Source organism: Chiroxiphia lanceolata, chromosome 4 (assembly GCF_009829145.1).
Source record: "Chiroxiphia lanceolata isolate bChiLan1 chromosome 4, bChiLan1.pri, whole genome shotgun sequence".
In the NCBI taxonomy this organism is placed as follows: Eukaryota; Metazoa; Chordata; class Aves; order Passeriformes; family Pipridae; genus Chiroxiphia; species Chiroxiphia lanceolata.
The window spans coordinates 27,678,598-27,701,888 of record NC_045640.1 but is presented as its reverse complement, the minus strand read 5'-3'; the positions used below and the strand labels follow the sequence as shown (position 1 = coordinate 27,701,888).

The 23,291-nt window shown below is 41.1% G+C and overlaps 1 protein-coding gene across 1 annotated transcript in view; it reads left to right on the top strand.

The window, feature by feature from the left end:
* The first annotated feature begins 561 nt into the window (after positions 1-561).
* FRYL (FRY like transcription coactivator) overlaps positions 562-23,291 on the top strand; it is a 163,088-nt gene continuing 140,358 nt past the window's right edge. Inside the window, exons 1-2 of the mRNA XM_032687085.1 lie at positions 562-748; positions 13,585-13,792. The gene's annotated coding sequence lies outside the window, so the exon portion shown is untranslated. The remainder of the gene's footprint in view (positions 749-13,584; positions 13,793-23,291) is intronic.

Here is a 23,291-nt window from a genome sequence, read left to right as displayed (position 1 = left end):
TCGCCTCAGTAGCCAGGAAAGTTCCTTGATGTTCCCCAGCCACGCTGCTGCTGCTGCTGCGTGCCTGGAAGGCGGTTTTATTCCCGGCTACCTTGATGATACCGGCCTTCTTAACGGCAGCGGCCGGTCCTGCTCTCGCCGGGGGCGCGGAGGCTTCTTTGGGCCGCGCTCCTGCCAGGCAAGTCGGGCGGCACGGAGCGGGGGGCCGGGGCGCTGCCCGGGGCGAGCGAGGTCGCGGTGCCGGTGCCGGAGCCGGCGGGGCGGCCCGGGGGGGGCGGTGCCCCGGGGCGCTCCCGGGGGGCGGGACCGGCCGCTGCCTCGGCCTATGGCGGCCACGGGAAGCGGGCGAGCGCGGCCAATCGGAGTCTCGGCTCGCCCCTCGCGGGCTGGCGATTGGTCGGAACGCAGGGCGGGGGCGGGTCCGGGGGCGGGCCGGGCTCTCGGGAGCCAACGGGGCGGGGGCACGGGGGCGGTGCCGCGTGAGTGCCGCGCGCCTGCCCCAGTGAGCGCGGGCTCAGGCGGGGCGGCGCGTGCCAATGGGGCGGCGGGGGGGGCGGGAGCGCCGCGCCGGGACGTCGAGGAGCCGTAGGGGAGCGGCGGCGGAGGGATAAAGCCGGCGGGGGATGCCGGTGGTGCGAGTCGCTCACCGGCTCCCAGTAGGGTCACTCTGAAGGCGGGGGGGAGACGCAGCCGCGCTGGGGAGGAGGGGTGGCGCCCGGGGTTGCGGCAGCTTCCACCGGCGGGAGAGGTGAGGCAGCGGACCCGGGACCCGATCGTGGCTGATCGGGGGGAGGAGGGGGGTGCTCTGCCCCGACGGGGACGGAGCCCGCGGGTTGTGCTGTGCGGCTCCAGGCGCTGGCTCGGCCCCGGCCCGCGCCGCTTTGTTTACGGCGGGGACGGGAGGGAGGGAGGGGAAGGAAGGGAGGGCAGCGTGTGGCCGGGCGGCCCTGCCCGCCGCCACCGCGGAGGGACGCGCAGGACGGAGGTGAGGAGGGGCCGGCGGTGCTGCGTGGGGTCGGCACCTGGCGGCCGGCCCCCCGCCGGGCTCTGGCCCTGTTGCCCCGGGGACACGAAGGCTCCCCCAGCCCCTCCGCGGCCCGCGCCCCGTCTTCTCCCGCCCTCTTCCGCCTCTTTCTCCCTGGCTGCGGCCCCGCCCGTGTGTGCCCAGCCTTCGCAGCCGGCGGCCCCCGGAGCTCTCGGGATGGGCGCGGCGCTCGCACGGCCCCGCGGGCCGAGCGGAAAGCGGCGGCCGCCGCCGGGCTCGTCCCGCCCCGCCCCTCGTCCGCACCCGCCCGGCCGGCCCCGGCCGCCCCCCGCGGCAGCGGGTCCGCGCAGCCGCCGGGGCAGCCACCGCCGCGGGGGATGGCAGCGCTGGGAACGGGCCAGGCCGGCCGGGAATGGCGGGACGGAGCGGGGAGGGTGGCACGGAGCCGGGCTTTGTTCCCGGCCCCGCCCCGCCGGCGGGTGCCGGGGGGCTCCGGCGGAGAAACGTGTGCCCCGGCTCCGGGTGGGAAGGGCGGTGCGGGCGGACAGCGACGCCCCCGGCTGCCTCTCCCGCCTGCCGCGCAGCTGTCCCGCTCCCTCGCCTTTGGGTGAAACTTGGGATTTCGGAGCGGCAAAGTAAGAGACGTGTGTGTGCGCCCTGCGCTTGGTGTGTAGTGCCTCGCTGAAGGAGTTGCTCTGAGGTGCTCTTAGGACGAAGGTTGGCTTTTACAGTTTTTGAAGCGTCACATGGACGTACTAACGTGGCTATAAGTATCGGAGGGGCTTAGTTAGTTTTCCCCTCTCCGCTTCCATGTGTATGTTTCTAATATTTTGGTAATGTGATAATTTTTATTGCTCAGTGAGCAATTAATTTTTGTGTTTTGATTAGAAATCACTGGGCTGGCAATCAGGGTAGCTCTAGGTCAAGCATCCTAAGGAATCAGATGGAAAACATTAAAAAAAACCCAAAACTCAACAAACCCCCAAATATTTTGGTGGCCGCTCATACTGAGTGAGTTACAAAAGCAGTTTACTGATACAGTTTTAAGGAATAGTAAGAAAATCTGGAGATGAGGTAGCAAAAATGTAACCTGGACTTCCTTCAGAACTACAAATCTAAAATCAACGTTAGGAAAGAAATATACTAAACCAGAAAGCAAGTTCTTCTTTAGTCCTTTGTGCACTACCTATCTCCCAGGCGCAGTCTTTATGGAGTGAGAAAGATTTGGATGGTAAGCCGCTTTCCTGTAAATGCAGACCTGAAAGAGCAAGGTTTTTATATGTTACTGAGGCATTAGGTGAAGAGCCCACTTCAGGAACAAGAGATATGAAGCATATAGAGTACTGTGATAAAGAAGGTGATTTGGTGACTGAGCCTTGGATAAAGAGAGAAATTAACTGTAGTTTCTTAAGTATTTCCTCAATGTGTTGTTTCCTCAGTAGGGTGTTTCAGTCTCTTTGTTTCTGTGTTGTTACTGTCATGCTGAGGATATGTGCTGAATACTTCAGAATCTCTGTGGAAGATTGTTGACCAAGTGCTGTGAAACCACACACTGATTCTTATCTTGTGACACTACTGCAGGAAGGAAACAAACCCCTCGGTAAAAATTGTGTTGCAGGTTTAGTAAGTCACATATTTAAAGATGAGAACGATGCTCTGTGTCAAAAACTTCCTTTATCTGTGGTTTGTAGAGGTCCTTAGTGGTACTTGATGGTGGTTGTCAGTAGACAACTGACTTCCCTGGGCAAACTGCTGCTGTGAATGGCTCCTTATTTATATTCCAAAATTGATTTGGTTAAAGCCTGTGCTGACTTCTCTGGAAGTGGTTTCCTTGAAGCAGAACAGCGGCGTGTTGCTTTGGGATGTTGTAGAAAACTGTTGCTGAACTTCATTTCAAAGGAAAAGTTGTTTAATTCTTCTGTGGGGTTAGTTAAGGTAAAGTTGGAATATTAAACTGATTTTGTTTCTGTTTGGCTGGTCTAAGTGAACCAAAGCATGGTGATAACTGGTTCTCATGTAATAGCATGGTTCCTTTGAGGAGGGAAGTTGGAGTGTTGCAGAGCTCAAGAGTGGTCCTCACATGTTTGTTTCACTGTGGATGTTTGTCTTTCTAATTTGGGGGGATAAAATTAATTGGTATGCTGAAAGTTTTTGCTAACACAATTGAGAACATGCTGTCTGTATTTACTTTTTCTAAGAACTTAAGAAGATTATAATTCCCTCCAGTGGCTATGCATCAAGGAAAACAACTTGGAAAAGAACACATTCTGCATCAAGCAGGAGATGCTTATTTTATATCTAACTTTGTATTTCAGGGGGCTTTGTCTTGATCATCTTGCCTAGTGATGACCCCTTCGTTATTGTGTAAGGGACCAAAAGACAGTTTTACTTTTTTTTGTCCGAGTTCCCTTAGGAGTCATATAGACAAACTTTCCACTTCAGTGGACTTCCATAATACAGAACATGGCTGTCTAATATACTCCCTCTGTCTTAGAGTGCCATGAGCTTTTAGCAGGTTTTGTCTATATTTAAGCTTTAGGTTAACAGAAACTATAAGTGTCATGTGCACATAATGTCAGAGGAAGGACCTATGGGTTATGTGAGTTACTGTGACAAAAATGAGGGTAATAGTTCAGGGTTTGTGACCCGCATCTGTAGTCACTGGCCTGCCTTACCAGTAGGAAATTCAATGTAGCTTATCCCTCAGAGGGAGAGCAGCTGGCCTAGCACACAGCCTGGCTGTTGTTTACTGCTTTGTACTGCTTCTGCGTGCTCGCACCCAAACAACTTTGAACCTTTACAACTTCAGTATCTGTAATAATCCTCCCAGGAACAACAGTGGACTGGAGAAGTGTTGCAATGTTAGGAGGTTTTAGGATTCAGCATTTTCTTGTCTGGTCTTGCTCTAAAACCCGGTAAACTTAAGTAATAGACAGCCAGACTGACTCAGAAAGGGTTGCTTCTGCCTTTTATATTGACTAAAAAAGCAGTTCTTTCTTGTATTTAGCTTACTTATCTTCAGTGTTTGACAGTGAAGTGTCTTAAGTATGTATGTACTGCCATATAGCTCTGTCTCTTCTAAGACATGTGTTGTCCTTCCTTCCTTCCTCCCCTCCCCCAAATCTATTATAATCCCTAATTCCCTCTGACACGAACACCTCCCAGGAAGAATGACAAAATACAGTCTCAGATAGCAAGTGTCTAATACTGTCACTGGAAGGTATCAGAAAGGAAAAAATCCTCTCGAGCGGTTGAACAACAGTGTTTGCTCTTGACATGGCTTCAGTTTTGAGGGATTTTTGTGTTTATCCCTAGTTCTTCCTAGTGACTAATGTTTGCATGCAAAAACAGAAGAGGAACAAATATTAAAAACAAATCCAAACCAAACTTCTAAAGTTGAGTTTGAGGTTCTCTGAAATGTCTAAATATTTGGTCTGATACAATGGCCTAGCGCCCAGAAGCTTTTGCTGTAAGCTTTGGGGGTTTCATGGTTTGTTCTTTACATGGGTATTCTATGGGTATTCTTGCCCTTGTCACCAGCTCTAATGTGAATTGCTTCTTGCGTTTAGTGACGATAGTCAAAGCTGAGCTGTGTGGAGTTCACACAGACCTTCGAACAGGAGGACCTTTCTTTTGCTGTTCCAGCTGCTGCTTTGGCAGGTGGTCCCTACAGGTGTTAGAGAACCTTACGTTTCAAGAGCTGGGGCTGGGTTAGCCTGAAATAGCTGACTTTTCATCAGAGTCTGTAGCAATAGGCTTGGGACTACTGGCATGCCATTTGAGTGGTGCAGCTGGTCAGTTTGGAGTTAGTGTGGTGACCTGTTTTCTTCTTTTGCCCTCTTTTTCAGAAAATGGGGGAAGAGTGCTGGGTTGGACCTTTTTCTCCCCTCTTTTTTTAAATTTTTTTAATTGAAGTTACATGAGATGGTGATGATAATAAAACCAGCTTTGTGTGTTTTGTCAGCTAGCTGTTGGAAGAGTACTTCAAAGTTAAGTATTTGTAATTTTCCGGTTGTATGCTAAAACAGTTTATGTCAGTGGCAGTTGCCAACATTATTTTTTATTTTAGGTAGCAATTCTTTTTAATGTGTTTTTTCCCCCTTATCTTCAGTGTGTTTCTAGAGAGTAGTAGTATAATTTTGCTAAACCAGCTAAACCAGACTGTTTCTTGCTTGGGTGAGATATTTCCTGTTCACCTGATCATCCAAAAATCTCATCGTTACCTTCTTTCATATATGAAATATGCATGCTTTTTAGAATGCATTGACCAGATTTGCGTGAAGTATTCCAGAGACAGTTACAGTGGGATTTTATAAAGGTCTTTTAGTACTCTGGTAGATGTATCTTGCTGGTAAACCTTAGGATCCTGCTTTCTTTCCTTAGTCCTCTCAAGGTTTCTCTGCTTTGTGTATTCATAAACTGCAGCTTATAACAAAAAATATGACTGCTCAAGTATGTTACATTAAGTGGGAAGAGACGCTATAGGTTAAATGCAGCATTAGGAAGTATCACTGTTTCCAACAGTCCTTGGGCCTACTGTAGTTCAGGTCACAGTAAATGATGTTAATCATACTTGTGCAGAAAATATTCAAGGAGCTCAAAGATACCTCAGTAGTGTGTGAATAAGCAAGGGAGAAGGGCAGAAAGAAAACCCGCATTTGCTAAAAAGATCCCTGTGAGATTATGGGTAAGACCTGCCTTGCAACATGCAACCCCATTTGTTTAGCCTTTCACGGAAAACTTAATGCTGTTGATCTTCTACTGCTTGTTTTTTGTAGTAGTTTCAAAGGCAACAATTGTGTAGGTTTTGCCAACCCTATGCAGTTAAGTTTGTTTGTTTGGAGTAACTGAATATAATGTTGGATATGTTTATAAAATAAGAACTGGGGAGAGTGGTGAAAACTACAAATACAGATAATTTTGTTGTACTTGATCCAGAAGATAAGGCTCTAGTAATTCAGTGTGGGAGACTGTTAAAAGAGAATAGAAGAAGTGCAATGAATTAAAAAAAGTGAAGGAATATTTATACCATAAGTCTTGAAAATGTTATGATAAAACAAGGTCTCAGGAATTCACATTTGAAGCTGATATTGCAAAGATTGACTTTGTTGTCCAGTTTTGCAAAATGAAGAAGCATCTTTTGTAAATGCTGTGTCCTTAGTCCTTAAGGGGACTTGGAGTTATCAGTAGACCTGGACAAAGACTGATTCTCTGCAAAGGTGTTAGCATGGAAGATAGATTGCAGTGTTCCTAGTCATTTTTATCTGTCTTGCATGAGAATAGTCCTTATCAACACCACTTCTGTTCTTGTGCTAAATCAGAAAGAACTATTAGGGTTGTGCCTGTGGCAGCTGAACATTTTGACATTGACAGAATTTTCATGATCTTAAATTGAACTAATCTAATCTACCACTAATGCTGATTATGTTAATAAAAAGATTGCTGTAGGCAAAAATGCTAAAATTTCTACCTCTGTAGATATCATCCAAAAAACTATGTCCAAAAAGCTGAATAATCACTGCCTTGCGCACTGTGACTGACCAGTTTATTCCCTGGGATTTAGTGATGAGTAGTTGCTGGTCCTGTGATGGCAGTGACTCAGGGAGCTCCTGAGGATACCCCACATCAGCTTATAAAGAGAAGGAGCTGGGAATGACTGCACTTATTCTTGGGAGGAGTAGCAGTTTATGTAGGGCTCCCTGACACCTTCACTTGGATATGGCAAGCCTGTTTCTCTGTTTCTTGATACAGAGGTTACAAAGTTCCTTCGTTTCCTTCAGTTTAGACCTCACCTCTGCCTCCCCATTTGAAACTGCTTGGTGGTAGATATTGCCTATAAAATTAGGGGATGAGAGATATTTCTTCAGATGGAGTTGATACGCGTGTGTGTATTTATATATTTACATGTACCTACTTGCAAAATTGATGGGTGAATACCTATAGAATAGCTGGTTAGAAATGGTAGATAGCAAGCATGGGAACAGAAAGTTAGGTAAATAGAAGCCCAGAATAAATAGAACAAGCTTTTGAGGCAGGAATTTGAGAGTTTTTACCTACATTTCTTTGACACTTTTGTATATTTTTGGGCATTTGCTGTATTAGGGAAAAATGAACTTATTTAAAAGCATTTAAGAGCACTTTTTTTTAAATGTCATGATCAAGCTTTGATATTATAGTCTGTTATTCAAAATCTGTAAACAAACTATCAGTTAGGCACAGATTATACTTGTATTTTTGTGGAAGTGAGGTAAATTGTGTGCGACTGATTCAATCCAATTTGAAGCCTAACCTTCTGTCTCCTGGGAGGATATCTAAAGAAGATACTGCATAGTGAGTTACATGTTATGCTGTAGTGCAAGTGTTGTTCTCTTGTCTTGTGTTTTTAAATTAAGAATAAATTATTGTTTTCAAGTATTTCCTAGTCTCCATAATTTTGAAGTAGCTTTTATTGCATGCTCCCTTCAAACCTTATCTAGGATATAAAACTCTTACATATAACTTACATAATATAGTTTAAAGGTATAAGATTTGTGTAACGCCAGGTAAATGCTGCAGGTGTTCCAAGTTTAAGAATTGGCGTATGTTAGGGACACAAGTAATTCTGAATTTAGCAGATGGCTCTTTGAAAACTACTTTGTAATTGTTATGGAAGAGTAGAATGCATAGGAGAGAGAAAACACTAGGGCTTTCATAATGTTTTATGTCTAGAAACAAGAATAATGTTTCAACTACTTTTCTGTTTATCTTATTGTTATGCTGGAGAATGCACTGGCCTCATCTGAACTTCTGTTAAAGTAAAGCAGCAAGTTAATATCTCAGCCTGTGTAAATACAGATGCTATGAACTCTTCAGGTTAAACAGTTTAAGAAAAAAGAATGGGTAGAGATGGTCTGCAAGTACAACAAAGTCCATCCCCGTTCTGATTGTTGTATTTAAAAAGCAATTGGCATTACTGTCTTTTACGTAGCATTTGTATTTTGTTTCCAGAGGCCAGAGATTATTGCACTAGATTGGGATGTATCACTTTAAATATGTTTTTCTGGAACTACTTGAGTAGGTAAGAAATCTGCTAACTGATATTATACTTGCTATATTATACATTATCAATGTTATACTTCATTGTTGTCTGGTCAGCATGTTTGAAGAAGTACTAGTGTTTTATATATGGGACCTGAGTTTAACCTCTATTGAAGATGCTTTGAGGGGAGGAAGTGGGGAAAACAGCTTCCTGCTTTGTTCAAGGGAGTAAAGTGGTGTGGCTTTTTTGGGGGGTTGGGGGAGAGGGGAGGTAATATTTATTTATTTAATCCATGTAGACTGTGGTACTGAATGTGCATAAAGTTCATGTTGGTTCCTCCTCATGTTATATAATAACTAAGAAGAATTTTGCCACATTTTTCTTTTTCTTTGTACAGACACAGTAACAGAACTGTCAGTGTTTTATAGTTTTTGGCACTTTTAAAGAAAGAGAATGTATTTTGAGCTTTAACAGTCTGTTGGGGAGGAAAAGCTGTACATGAGCTGTTGGTTATTTTTCATTCAGTAGTTTCAAGTGCTTGAACCCTGCTAGATGCTGCTCTCCAAAAGCTGATGGAATAACAAAGGATGTTTCGTTTTGGTTTCACGCTTGTAGGTTGATTTTTAGTTTAGCTGTGCTTGCAATTTATTTTGTAAAAGGGGAAAAAATGAGTTTAAGTTTCTAAAGCCATTTGGCATTTTTTGCATTTTCTCAGTTTTTGCTGTGGTGGTGGTGGTGCAGAGGTCAGAGTCTGGGGCTTCTTGCATACCCTGCTTCACTCATGGAAGTTCTCACTTTTTTGTTGCTGAAATTTTGTTAAGGTAGATATGATGAACGATGCTGTTCAGATCAATGCAAACCCCCTAGAAGCACTGTTGTGTTTTGCTGTTGCAGGCAGCAGTGCATCTGAGGAAGGTGATGGTTGTTGCTCTTGATTAAGTTCTGCTGTTTTCCCTTCCTAATGCATATGAAATAAGAAGGCACAGGTGATGATAAATGTCTAGGAGACATAAGATTAGGCAAGCTGAAGTGTTATTTTCATTTTTTCCCTTGGAAATACTTATGTACCAGCACAAATTTTTAAATACTACACAGACTTAGTTTCAGCTGTTTTCCTGGTAGAAGCAACATCTCTTTCAGGTAGCTCGAACATCTGGATTGCTTACAACCTCTGCTAACAGGAGAGAGCTGTAATTTCTTGGTTCTCTACAGATTACTTGCAGATTGGACACTCCTATTTTGCAGTTTCTTGAAAAGCAGCACAGAAATACTTTCTCTCATATTAGTAGTCCCAATTTATAGTTGGTGTAATACAAAATAGCTACGGTCACTTTTTGAGGGGCCCAGAATAATTGGTTCTGTACTACAGCTGAGGAAACATTCTAAATCAACAGTCAGAAAATAGCAGAGGTAAAGGAGTGATCAGAGGGCATTAGCATTGAGGAAAGGTGTAATTGCATCACTGGTTTCTGAAGGCAGTGGGTTCCTCGTCCTGTGGCACTAGTAAAGGCAATTTTTCTCAAGAGACTAATTTGAGAAACTGAAAAGGTCTTAGACCTCGATGGAAATACCCACTCTGCTCTGGTAAAAACACAGTTTGAATTTTGAGTATATTTCTAGTACTCTGAAATGAGATTCTAAAAGATAAAACCTTGTAGTAAAGATTTAAAGAACAAGCAGGTTTTGTGGCCCTGGTCCAATGTACGTGGTTTGGGATTCGCTTACTTTTCTTAGTCCCTCTTCATGCTAACTAAGGAAAAGAGAATTCAAATAACCCATTTTTAAGTTTGAGTTATCTTGGTCAAATTACTATATGTTTGGTGCCAAGCCCTCCTCTGAATTTTATCTTGCAAGTCCTTCTCCACTACAAATGGGAGTCTTTTCAATTGAACTTTGTTAGTTTGTAAATGGAGAGCTTTTTGTAATTCTTGGGAGGAGAAAATGTTGAACCAGTGAAACAAATGTAGTTCTCACGTGCCGGTGGTTGGCTGTATTCCAAGGTTTTGGTATGACAGAGATATGCAGTTGTTTTTTCTTTTCCCATGAATCCTCTTAGGTGATCTTGATCTGCCTTGTGAGTTAACTCATTTCCATATCAGTTATGTAAAAACTGAACCCACATCAATTTAATGCTCATGATCTATGCATCTTCCAGTTGCAATATTTGTGTTTAATGAAGTTCTTCCTGCACAAGCCCTGAAAAGACTTGCTTTTTGCATTAGTGACCCTTGTGTTTCTCCTGTTTACGATTTTTGTGGTTCCCCGTATTTAATTGATCAGCAGCCACCCAGCCTCACTAGTTGTGTGGACAGTGGAGTGCAAAAGGGCTGTGTTTCAGTAACGAGATGGTTGGTGAAACTGGGAAAATAGTGCATGACTACTGTGTTCTTGACAGCATTTAGTAACACTCAGTTCCTCATGTACCATATTTAGTTTGTGGTGCTGATTATTGTTATATTATTAATATACCTAATACTGTTACTGAAGCAAAAGAACCAAATCGTTACTAAAAATCTTCTTGTTGAGAAACAGTGTACCAAGCTTCAGTAAGGAAAGGGGGCAAATTTGGGTATCAGCAACCTGGAAAGCTTCATTCCCCATTTTATTCTTATGAAATCCAATTTTGTGAGGTAGGTAGCATGGAAACACCACTTCTAGCAGTCGGCTAAGACTACTAGGATTTTTCTTTCTTTTGAAGTATCATCTTATTAAGTCTTTTGGGTCAATAATTATGAAAAAGGCCCTAATTTAGTGTGTTGTACATATCTTAAATGCAGGTGCTTACACTTTGATTTCCTGCAGCATTAGTTTTAATCCCCATCCCTGAAGTTTCTGGAAATGATCTGCTGTACCACCTCTCCTATGCTTACCAGTGGCATAAAATGTGCTGAACTGGAGCATCTAATTGCTGCTCAAAAAGTAAAGTTAAGTTCAGTCTTGCATAGTAGGCAGCATTATAGCATCTACTCTGTGAATATAATACATCAACTTGAATGTAATTGAGATAAAAATGCTCTTTTAAACACCCCCTCAAAAAAGTTCATGTAGTAAAAGGTACATATGCTGTTACTTTATCAGGTTTGAGGTTGTTTGGATTTTTAGTTGTGTTTTCCAATTCAGTATGTTAGAGGAGTTCTGATTACTCTTTTTTTTTTCAGGTATGAAAACTTACATGTAGCAACAGTGTTTTTTGAACTATTTTTTAAACCTTATGATAGCAGACCTCTTTTACTTCTAACTTTATGTATTTTTTTTCATGTTCTGCCTCTTAAATTTTCATAAGTCTTTCGTGGGGGGAACCCCAAACACCAAACCTCCCCCTGTGTGATACCTTTGACTCCAGACCTGATAAGGTATAGTTACATTTTAACTTCTTGTCAGCTGCAGCTAGGAAATGAAGCCCAGTGAACCAGCAAAATGCTGTAATTTACTGTAAGCTTCACTTGCGGCTGTTGGAGACTTTTGACCTTATTGCTACCTTTGCTGATACCTTACTTTTCCAGAAGTCAGAGTTAATCTGATAAGATTGATTCAGTGGGATTCCTCAGGTTGTATTCAAATACAACTCTAGGTGTACTTGAAGTTCTGGACAGCAACTGCATTTTAAAATTTGTTATTGCTCATTATGTACCACCAAAACTCTTGAGCACTTTGAGTGGGTTTTCATGTGCGTCCCACCCTCTGGGGTCTTTCCGAACACCCTGCCAGCTGAAGTGACAGGATCTCCCTGAAGCTTGGACAGCCAAGTCAGTTTTCAGCTTAACTTTGTGTCCTCCATTAAGCAGCTAGGCTGTTGGGTGGTGTGTTGGGATGGGAAGGGGGGGGAGATTCAGTCTGGTGGGGTGAAGAAGGAAGATGTGGTTCTATGTGCTTGCTCAGAAGGCAGCAAGCAGGGAAGCCTGTAAACTGAATGGATTAGGTATCTATGAATGTATGTTTTGCTTGAGATAGTGAGCTAAAATGTCAGCATACTCCGGGGTGGATTTCTCTTTGGATATTCTTTCAGTTTTATGGAGGGTAATATGTCATGGGTTTGATTTTGTTGAAGTGCTATTCACAGTAAGTGTACTTGGGGGGAGGAGTTAAAAGGACAACTGACACACACTTTTGAACTGGGGTGGATGTAAGGTTTGGCATGAATTGATTTAAACTACTGCTTACCTTTTCTAAAAAAGGGCAAAAAGAAGAGAAAAAAGTGAACAGTACAATTTATTGATGTAGGTAGGATGAAAGGCCATATGTTTCTGCTGCTCAGAAAGCAATATTGACTTGCCCTAATTGTCCGAAGAGGTAAAAACGATGCTCATTTGATGCACTGCACTGTCAATTGCACAAACTGCAGAAAACAGTTGATATTTTTATGAAAGAGTTATGAAATTTAACAGTTAAAATTCAGAGTCAGAATTTTATCTGCCTTTAAACACTTCCATTTGTAACTGGTCAAATCTTTAAAACACTTGACTTACTTTTTCAAAGAATTTTGTAACGTGTCCCCAATTTATATATAAACATCAGCTTGCATTCTATTTCCAAAAGTTTATATAATTTCCTTGCTTGTCTCAGAAGTCCCGCTTTTAAGCCTTCTTTCATATCTTAAAATCTTCAGGATGTGGCTTTTTACTTTTAGATTGCACTTATGTGGGTCTCTCTTTTGTATTTTTGGAAACACTAATTAAGAAGTAGAACAAATTGTACATAAAAGAATTGGTGATGATTGAATGGTTCACACATCCTTAAAGGAAACTAGTGCATTTGTATTGCATCAGAGCACTGATAAAGTCATGTTGGATGTACCAGGCTTTTTTTACATACCTGGAATTGTTCAGGCTATGAATTTTAAAAAGAAGAAAAAAATTTTCCCCATATAAACTAGCTGATCTGATGTGGTGGATTACTGCTGCACGTTGAAACTTGAGTAGTGAAAAGTGCTTGATCTGCCTTCAGGGTGGAATTAAAAATACTAAAGTGCTTTTGCTATAGTTTGACGCTATAGGAGAGCAAAACCAGACTGCTGCTTAGGCAAGTTGTGGCAAGTATGTCAGTTGCATACATACTTCTGTTGTGAAGGAATCTCCAAAAGTTCTCAAGGCTTTGTTAGGGAGACACAGCTGAAATATTATTTGTTTCTTTTTCTAACCACATCCTTGTGCTAACTGAGCAGAGGAAAAAAAAAAGTACAAACCAAGAAAAATCGCAAAAGAACTAAGTAAAAGGACTAATATAAAAAAATGATTAAGGATGACTTGCATCTGAGAGTGATTATAAATCTGATTAATAAAAATGTTTGTAATTAAAGTACAACTAAAATGAAAATAAATAATGGACGCACAGAATATGCTGAGCGTGGGAAAGTGTTATTTTGATGTCAATTTTAATTCTTCTTTTATGGGGAAGAAATCATTAAGAATCATTAGCTTCTGAGCAGAACAGCAATTCTGAAGACACATGTAACAGATTTTTATTGCTTATAAGTTTTCAATGAAAAATTCAGAATTCTAAAGCATTTGGAAAATGTTGACTTCTTCTCTATGGAGTAAATATCTAAGGTTTGACTGGGTTTTTGTTTTCACTTTCTTTTCAGAGTTCTGTACTTCATTTGTTTGTACTGTGTTTGGAGACCTTTCTCCAGTATTTGCCTACATACCAGCCAACTTGTAGCTGTTTACATCTAGTTGTCTGCTATCACATCTCTAAGCACCCGTTGGACTCCGGGAAAATGTCTTGATGGATCCATCCTAAGTGTGATATGCGAACAGCTCTCCTCAGTGGTTAACAATGGCTTCTAAGTGGTAAGGTCTTTTCCACAATACTGTCATAAATAGATTTTCATGTACCTTTTTCCGTTTTTGCTTAGGTCTTTGTTATCTAGATTGCACTGTTAACACACTTTGAACTACTACTTCAGATATCGATTACCTGAATAGAAGACTGTCTGTATTTTGTTAAATCAAATAATATTTGATTTAACACAGTGTAGTAAGTGACCATGGCCAAAAGAGAATGTCTAAGGAAGAGGTTAAGAACAGGGCAAATAGCCTCCCAGTCATCTGCAGCCTGGGGACTTCCAAAGCCACTGTGGTTTCTGAACATTTAGTAAATCTCGAATTGTACCCTTAGTAATTGTTTTGTGTAATTTCTGTATGTTCAACAATTCTCTCAGGTTTCTTTCACGAGCTTCAGTGCTCAGAGCAAATCGGAATCAGCGGGAGCAGAGCCCTCCCTCCTTTGGGATGTGCGGGCGGGCGTCTGCACTCTGCTCCCTTGTGGGTGAAGCGCGGTACTGCAGTTCATTAGCAAAGGCGGCCATAGAGTCGTGGAAAGGTTTGGGTTGGAAGGGACCTTAAAGATCACCCAGTCCCTTAGTCAGCGTTCTAATTCCTGAGTCAGTGCCCTATATAGATGCTTTTTTCTTTGCTGCTTTTCACATAAGGATTCCAGTAGGAAATAGATATGCACTGATGTCAAGTGCAGGGCAACTATTGACGATTAAAGTACTTCTGAGCTGAAATGAGTATGGATAGATCCAACCAACATCCAAACTGTCCATCAAAACTAATGTAATGCACTGCTCTTCTGTAGGCAAATAGTAAAACTGATAGACTGTACTTTTTGGCCTTTGAGAACAGAGAGTACGTTGATGTGACAGGAGAAAAATATTGATGTGCAGTAGTTTATATGGTGTTTGCTACGTGGACTTCAGTATTCAAGACATTTTCTAATTAATTATATGTTTTATATTATTACTTTATAGAATGTAATAGAATATTTTATGTTCTATTATTATCTGTTTGTCATTAGTAATTAGAATATTATATATTCTATAATATTTTCTCATAGCTCTGGCTTTCCTTTATTTTGTATTGTTGTATGTGTTCTTTACAGGAGAAGTATGTAATAAAATAGAATTTGAATGTATGTGAAGATCTGCCATTGAATCATCTCCAGTGTATCATATATATTGTTTACCTCTGTCACTGATTTTCATTTTTAATTATATAACATGCTGACTTGCTTCACTATAGTTTGTTAGAATTTTATACCGTAATTATTTTTGTGCTGATGTATGTGTTCTTTCTCTCACAAGTTAATAAATTTGTTGCGTGGAAGTTTACTTTGAACCTCCATATCTTTCTATTGCTCAAGGCAGGCAAATGCATTTTTTAGCATTAGAGTAGGAACTCCAAATCTATCTTTTAAATGAAATAGAAAAATGGAGACAGAGTTTGAGGACAGTATAATTTTTTTACTGTAAGTTGTTCTCCTGTGGAGGTTTATCATGCTTTGGACAACTCTAGTTCTACCTCACTTTAAAAGTTTTTAGAGATTATTTGTGTTTCTACGTGTCTGTATGTTTATATAGAAAATGTGTCCAGTTACAAACATCAAGTGTTCAAGGTTGAATTGTGTAGGTTTTCCTTATTGGGAACAAGGCTGTTCAGTGCTAATCTAGTTTTCGGAGTACTTCTCAGTAATTATTGTGCTTTCTGTACTTCCTGCTAAACGTTTAAAAGGCAATCAGGTAGTAGGTTTAAAACACATTATTAGCATTGGGTCCATAGCTTTTGTATCTATTGTCTGTCTTCTGTATTAAAAGCCTACTGTGTTTTGTGTGGGCAGTAAACGTTTGGGGTTTTTTTTGGTGTGGCATTTTTTTTCCCCTCCCGCTTCAGCAAGAAGTAAAGACAAGTCATCTGTCAGGGTGTATTTTCCTGTTGAAGAATGCAGAGCAAGTTTTATCTCAAGTGCTTTCCTTCAAAAATATGTGTGATACGGAAAAATAGCATATAGCTGGGAAAATGTGCCAAGTGCCATTCTTCTGTGTTGCTCATTTACTCCCTGGAATTAGTTCCCTAATCAGCCTAGTTGCTCAGGACTTTGTCCAGTCAGGTCTTGAAAACCTTACATGCCTTCTCTGTAAAATTGTCTGGAGCATCCGTTATGCTGAAAAGCATATTTCTATCTGTAAATGCAATTGCTGAACAGTATTCAGAACAATTAATGTACCTGTCAATACTTGACAAGCATTTTTGCAAGTGTAGCACATAAGTTTGGGTAATTTTTTTCCAGCATAATTAAGGGAATAAAGGACCATCAAGAGTAGAAAAGTGTGGTGGTTTTTTTTTTATTATTATTTTTTAAAAAATTTTCCTTGTTCTTATTTTTTCTTTTTTTTTTCTCCTTAAATAATCACAGTACTTGGTACTCATGACCCTGGTCAGCAGTTTCATTAGTTGTGTCTATTTAAATTGTAAAATGGATATTGCAAAACTAAATGGAAACATTTAAGTTCTTTGCTTATTACAAAGTTTCTATTACGATATAGCTCAGTGGGATTCAGTGACTTTTAGGAGGGCTTTTTGTGGGCTTTGTTCCCCCACCTCCTGCTTCATTTGGACATTAGTTCTCACTCTGAAGCCTGAATAGAGAGGGATGTTTCTCCTGAAGAGCTTTGAAGACCATACCTAATTGTAGTGACAAATGACTTGCAGAATGCCTCACACTCGATGCCTCTTTTTTTAAATAATCTGGAACATCTGAGACACATCTACCAAAAAAAACTCCAGACGATGAAAATGTTGATAGGGACACAGAAGAGCTGCTTAATCTGTGAAGTGGGAAAGCTGTGTGTGTCAGACCAGAGGAGAAAAAATCTGTTGAACCTGTCTGGTAGGATTTTACCTTTGCCAGGATTCTTGGGACTTTGTGCTACTTCTGTCTAGAAGGTCATGAGTTTTGTTTTTGTTTTTTGTTTGTTTGGGGCTTTTCTAGGCAACATTCAACATGCATAAAATTTCTGTTTTCAACATTTTGTAAAACTTTTTCTTTTTGAACTTTTTGGCGTGAAGAAACAGCTATGTATCTTGATAATGAATGATAAACTTTAATTTGATAAATATTTGTGACCATATTTTTTTTAATGTAATCCACTTCTGTATTAAACATAATATACAAAGGCACTTCCAGTGGTGTTTTTTAACACCTAAAATGAAATACATTTGGCCTTCAAAGGGGCTAGACCTGTTGTGGATTTTTTTTAGAAGTCTCTATGCATCAGCAGGGAGGTGGTGGAGAAAAACTCTGTATGCTAAGTAATTTTGCTTTTGGTTAACATTGCACTATTACAGCTCTTTATATCTATCTATATATAGAGACAGCTATACAGTATATATACACACACAGCTCTCTGTATCTGTATGTGTCTTAAATCTTATTTTTAATGCTGTTTTTGATCAGACAGCTATTATACTACTGGTTGTGGAGATATTGCTGTTCTCCATTTGCAACCAGCAACTATTTACTTGAAAGCAATTCACTTGGAGAAGTGCTTAATTTAAAAGAAAGTGACTTATTCATCAAGGTCTAGAGTAACTGCACAAGTTAAAAGCCTGTATTACAGTTTAAATATATGATATATAATGGAATGGAAACCAGAAGTCTTTAGGGAACTGGACAATGCTTATCCCTTGGCTCGTAACTAATGAAAACACTATACGTCTTTAAACAAAACAAGTACTTCAAAGGCCAGGAGACAATAATAGGCATTTTTTTCAGAGATTTGGGTGAAGCACAAGTGATGCAGCTAGTTCTGATATCTCCTACGTAGCTGCAGAGCTTTCCTGTGGAAACTCTCTGTAAATTCCCCTCCCTTGTGCCTCTGCCCAGCCTGGCTTAACATATCCTGCCTCACTTGGCCCAGGGCACTTTCCATGTACAGTGTACCACTGCTTGTGAAGTTCTTGCTTCTGCTATCCTTGACTTCTCCTCAGTAAAGTTCTGGCTCAGAAATGCCTTATGAAGTGCAGCAAGGCTCACTTCTGATGCAGACCTGATCCTTTGATTTGAGCCACAGGCTAAAGAATGTAAGTATTCAGTCTAAAATGTACAGCAGAGTCAAGGAAGGAGCCACAGTGTTGTGCGAGGAAAGGAGCCCTCTCTTCTAGTTGTACTTTGCTACTATTCTTAATTTTAACCATATTTCATTGGCTCTTCTGTGTGAGTGATGAAAGCTAATCCTGGCGTGGACAAAATGACAGTCTTGACACCACTGTGTATTTACATTTGTAGATAGTCTGCCGGCTTGAAACAATTTTACTGTAAGCTGACCTGTGCGTGTTAAAAATGTGCATATAACTTTTTCTTCAGAGACTTCTTTTCCTCTTTAAGACACCATTAACTTGAAAAGAATGGATTTTTTTAAAAAATTAATTATTAAGAAATTGAAACCGGTAGAGTTGGATTTTTTGCCTTTTTCGAAAGGTGGAAGTAGTTCTGGCCTTTGAAAGTTTTTTTTTTTTTTAAAAATAATCCTCCTGTCTTGGCTATTACAATTATTAGTCTTTTATTATTAAAAGTCACAAGTGAAGAAAGCACTTCTGGGGTCTTTCTGTTCTCATCAGATGACTGGAGCATCAAATTTTCTTTAAATAAAGGAATTCTTTGCCTTTCTTGGTGATCATGTTCAGCTAGGTCTTTAAATTTCAGTGGCTTCCTCTTTCTGCTCTTTGGTGGCAGGTTATTTTTTTTTTTTTCCTTCTTGCTTCTAATACTAACAGGCTTAACCTCTCCTTCAGATAGGTGTAATACAGCAGTTCTCTTCCACATCTAAATAAGGAATTTTTTCATAAATCTCTTATAATGCATGCTAATCTCACATACATTTCTTCTGGCATTAGAAATTGGAATAAGCTTTTTAATCTGATAATGCGTGTGAGTTAAATGTACATCACTGCTATTTTGTCTTAATCTGTACTTTTGAAATTATCATTCATGTCTGTCTGTTCTATAGATCCACCTTAATTTGTGGTACTTGAGAAGAACTAATACATGGAGGTCTCTTTGAGCTTTTCTGTTGCCCTCAGGTGACTGTCAGAATGCCTGAGCAGTGGAGCTTGTGTGTAGAAGCAGTAATTTTGCCTTGATTGCTGTCTTTTAAAAGAAAGTGTTCGCTTGCCTTCTGAAGCTGCACAGTTAGTGTGCTGTGCATTTCTTGTTTCTTTTTTTAATTTTATTTATTTGTGGTGGTCTTATTTACCTTTCTGCAATTTTATAAGCTTTACTGTGATAATATGACTATATTTACAAGCAAACCTGTGTGGGTGTGCATAAGTACGTAAATGTTCCACATAGCATAAAAATGGAAGTTTTCTCTTGGGTGGCTCAACAATTTGTGAGGTTAGGTTCATTCCTCTTTCTATGTATTTGCTTACTTAGTGACTTTGATGAGGAGCTGTAATTCTACCAGAGCATTTAGCATCTGTGTTTACTTATTTGCTAATAATAAAAAATTGTTGGGTTTTAAACTTATTTTTCTTTTTTTTCTTTCCTGCTTACTAGAATCATTTTTGGACCTTAATTTAGTACCTAACTTAGTTGGACCTGTTTTGTCTCAAGTATGTTGCAGCATTCCAAATAGGAAGATTAAACAAGATTTCATCCAGAAATTAGAATGTCCTCTCCTGTGCTCAAAGCCCTGTAACCAAACCTTGCCAAATCTAAATTATATCTATTCTCTTTCCTTTGCAAATTCCCTGCCTTTTTGTTTTTTCAGTTTGGTTTTTTTTTTTACTAGGTTGAGTTTAAATTTCTACTTTTCTTTTCTTTTTTGCCATGCATATAAACTTTCTGTGGCCACATTTCAAAAACTCTATTAATTTTGAAAGGGAATAACTAAAATAGATGAGAGTGGATGAATGCTTTGTAAACCAAGACAGAACCTGTATTTAATGTAGATGTTCAGAAGTTTTTCATTGATGTTGAGACAATGTAGATGTTGAGAAGTTTTCAATGAAAAACTGAGCTTATGCTGTGAACTTGGTAAGTGTGCTTTTTTTTTTTTTTTTTTTTTTAATAATAGAAGCTATGGAGAACAGACACAATGAAAAAAGGATGGTAGTTTCCACAGGTCAGTAACATTTTAAACATGCCTGCCTTGTATAAAATTTAAGCACTAAACTAAGATTAGGTCAGGCTTGGTAAGGGAAGCAAGATAAAACATGCTGTATGTGCTTTTAGGATTGGAATGAAGGTTATTTTGAACAGGGCTTTCCCTGGGCATTTGACTTTTATGCTTTGGGCATGATTTTAAAAGTTGACCATTCAAACACAAATTCTTCTACAGAGGTGTACTTTCATGTAGTGTGAGAGAAACTCTTAACAGAAACAGTGACAGTGGCTGTGAAAACCATCAACTAAATAGGCCAGATATTGTTTAAGAAGTGTATGCTGAAGCACTGTCCTTGAGTAATTCTGGAAATGTATGTGTGTGCTTGGTCTCTGGTTATCACTTACTGTGTTCTGATTGTTCTATGTATTAACGGTTGGCAATTCTTTTTCTGTAAAGCACTTAAAAAGCTTTTGATAAAGGTTTTCAGGTCTCAATTCCTTAGAGATCCAGTTTCATAGCAGTGTTGCCATTGCTGTTCTGGCTTACTGGAAGCTGTTCCACAGACTCTTTGGTTTTGAAATGTTGTTTATTTTAATGCCCTTTGCATGGAGATATCAACATCATGATTGTCATCATTCACTTTGATCATTTTGTAAGGGAAAAAATCTGGCCACTGTGTTATGAGTTTGTGTAATGATGTCTTCTCATGGTGTTTCTTCTTGCATGGAGATGGGTATGATTCAGGTTATGTGCTGCTGCAAGTTCTTGTTCGAAGAAAAATCCACCAGTGGGAGAAATTCATAGATTTGGAGGATCTTGTGGGATATATCAATACTTGGAACAAGCAAGAGGTTAGCAACAGGAAGCCCAGATCCTTATCCCGACTGAGGATTGTAGAAGTTGTGGGATAGACAATACCTTGATCTTCTCAGGAACTCCTAATGAGTTCAGGAAAGCATGTATTCTTGCATGCAAGTTCAAGATAAGAACAGTTAAAACTTAATATATAAATGGTAAAAATTTTGGGGCTTTTTTATTAAACAGAATAATATTGTATTCAGTCAGTGAACATAACAGTTCCTGTTCAGCTGCTGATGGGTATATTTTGATGCTTCATTTCTACTTATAACTTCACTTATAACTTCATACTTATAACTACTTATAACTTTACTTCTACTAATGCTGAATAATTAAAACCAAACTCTGAAAAACTCAAATCATTGCAGAAATCCTCAGTCTTCCAAAGAAAAAGCCCCCACAACTTGCTAAAAACGGATCTCCAGCCCCCCATACACAGCAAATACGGCTTAAGCGATGGAAAGAAAAGCAAAACTTTTTACCAAGAGCTACCAGTTGTTAGTTTCATTTCTCAGGAAACAGCTAGACTTCCTCTAAGAAAAGCATGGGGACAACCAAAACTATTTGCATGTTTACATTAAAGAAGCAATAAAATGAAACTATAGAAAGATTAAATTACTTAGCTTTAAAGTATTTAGTATACAAAATAAGAGCTACAAGAGGTTTACACTGACTTAGAGATAGTTTGTTGCAAAATTGTATGTTGCTTTGTCCCTGCTTATACTGGTCCTTAGGTTTTTTCCTGTGAAATTACATTAATTAAACTGAACCAAGAAAACCATTAATTCCAAGTAGCTTGTGAATTAACTGTAATGTATGAGTTGAAGTTATATGTAAGATAGCCTCTTACCTTGAATATATTTTTAAAAGTTTGAAACTTTCTGACATGCAAAGTTAATTCCTTTAAATATATTCCTTACAAGTGGCTACTGCAAACTGCTAAAAGGTGAGATGACACCACAAAATGACAAATTAACTGTTTTCTCCCTGTGCATGTGTTTTTCTAGGTTATGTTGTTTGTTCAGTTTTCTGTATTTAAAAGATACATGTGACTGTTATTGTTCTAAAGCAAAAAAGCCTGCCATTTAAAAAAAATGCAGCATATTCAGAAGAAGAAATGGGGTTTTTCTTCCCTATCTCAGCAGTCTTTTGTGTGAAATTATGGTAATGTCCTGCTAATTGGCTAGCAGGTGTAACACAGATGTCCAGTATGTGTTACCTCTCATGAGTTTAATGCAGGTGTGTGAACTTATACTTCCAGACTGGATTGAAGGTTCAATTTCTAACTATTGGAGGAGGAACAATTTTGATGTGTTGTTTTGTCCTGCCAACGTGGTCTGGTTGCTGAGAACCTGGGAGAAAACACAGGTTCTGTGTGCCAACAGATGTGCCATACTATAGCAGTGTTTATCTAAAGGGGAGATTGTAGAATCGTTCAGGTTGAAAAAGACCTTTAAATCATCAAGTTCAGAAGGTTTGCAGCGTGAACTTCTACCTTGCCGGCACAGGAACGCCTCCAGCTACCTTCTCTGCCGGCGGGGTCGTACCAGTGGTTGTCGAGGAACACACTCAGCACAGGTAGCTCAGTGTGCAGCTGCGGGCTGAGCTCTGGGGGGACAGGAGCCCGAGGCCTCGGATTGAGCTCTGGGGGGACAGGAGCCCGAGGCAAGAGGCCGTGAACTCCCGACTCTTGGCATAAGAAAGGGCACGGGGACCTGTGGCGCTGGCCAAGTGACCCGCACACTCAAACACAGCAGGAGCTGAGGGCTCGGCTGGAAAACCCCAGATTAGACTGTGAGGCTGTAAAAGTTCCGAGTCCCTCCTCGGAGGCACCAGCTCCAGCTGTTATTTTGTGATTTAGTTATTGGACCATGATTAAATTGTTTTAAGGATCTGGACTCCATGGTCTGATACTCTGCTGTGGAAAACCTGGGGTCGAGCCCTAAGGAAGCCTGATCTGACAGTGTGAGTGCGGAGTGTGTAGCTCCGAAGGGGCCTTAGTCCCAGCTCAGGTGGTGCGAGAGTGACGGCCGGAGTATAGCTCCTGGATGGTCCAAGAGGGAAGTTTCCCTAGCGCGGCTGTGTTTTGGAACACGTGTTCCCACCATGCCAACCAGGCTAGCCTGAACTCGTCTTCTGTCCGTGCTGCAGGGGTCAGTGAAGTCGGGCGCAGTTCCCTTTTCTCCTGTGCCGGGGCCGTCTGTGTGGCACCGACAGGCGCATCCCTGTTGACTCCGGCTCGCCGTGCTGGGCCGGGAGCTCGGGAGCTGGGGGAGGATGAGGAGGGTGGGGGGCGCGGCCTGGCCCCGCCGCCGGGCGGGGGCGCTGCGGGCAAAGCTGCGGAGCCGGGCGGGGGGCGCGGGGCTCCCCCTCAGAACCTCGGCATTCCCTTCCGGCACAGCGATCCGGGCAAGCCCAGAGGGCACCGCGCTTCCTCCTGGCTTCCGAGCCCCTGGGATCTGTTTTGCCATGTTATACCTTAGATATAAAGGAAGACTTTGTCCTCTCTCCGACAACAGGTAGGGCTGGGCTGGGCTGGCGTTGCT